The sequence below is a fragment of the Gavialis gangeticus genome, unplaced genomic scaffold (genome assembly GCF_001723915.1).
Source record: "Gavialis gangeticus isolate Ggan-Ray unplaced genomic scaffold, GavGan_comp1, whole genome shotgun sequence".
NCBI lineage: Eukaryota > Metazoa > Chordata > Crocodylia > Gavialidae > Gavialis > Gavialis gangeticus.
The window spans coordinates 64,626,386-64,627,009 of record NW_017729022.1 but is presented as its reverse complement, the minus strand read 5'-3'; the positions used below and the strand labels follow the sequence as shown (position 1 = coordinate 64,627,009).

The window sequence follows — 624 nt, the reverse complement described above, 5'->3', positions numbered from 1 at the left end:
GGGCCGGGGGGGGGAGCGGGGGGGGGGGGGGGGGCTGCACCGCAGCCTGGGGTCAAGCGAGAGGGCCGAGGCTGCCGGGGATGCGGGGCCCCCGGGGCGGGCCCGTCCCAGCCACAGCCTCCGCGCGACCCCGCTCACCTGCGCGGCGCGCGCCGGCCCCGATGGAAGCGGATACGGACGCGGACGCAGCAGCCTCGAGCTCCAGTTCCTTCCAGGAAGAGCGCGCGTGCAGCCCCACCCCGCGTCGCGCCCCTCGCATGTCATCGCCCTGCGCCAGCAGCCTGGCTGTTGCAAAAGGTATGGGATGCCGCAAAGCACGCCCGGAAGTGTTGCAAATGGCATCGTCTGCGCCTTCTAGCCGAGAAGTGCTGGGGGCGGGGTGGGAACAGGTTTGTTATCCACCTTCCCGTGAGGCTTTGGTTTCCCCCCCACGGTTATTCCATAGTGTGCTGCAGTGTGGCCAACTTTCAAGATTGTTACCATTGCTCTTAAAGTCGACCTTTTGGGAATTTGAAAATCTTAGCTCTTTCATATAGATATAAAAAATACTATATACATATACATATGTATACATACACATATACACACACACACATATATATATATACACACACACATACACAA

At 59.5% G+C, this 624-nt stretch overlaps 1 protein-coding gene across 3 annotated transcripts in view; it reads right to left on the bottom strand.

Moving 5' to 3' along the window:
• EIF3D (eukaryotic translation initiation factor 3 subunit D) overlaps nt 1-243 on the bottom strand; it is a 12,077-nt gene extending 11,834 nt beyond the window's left edge. For all 3 annotated transcript variants that reach the window (XM_019515291.1, XM_019515294.1, XM_019515292.1), the window contains exon 1: nt 139-243. The gene's annotated coding sequence lies outside the window, so the exon portion shown is untranslated. The remainder of the gene's footprint in view (nt 1-138) is intronic.
• Nucleotides 244-624: the final 381 nt, after the last annotated feature.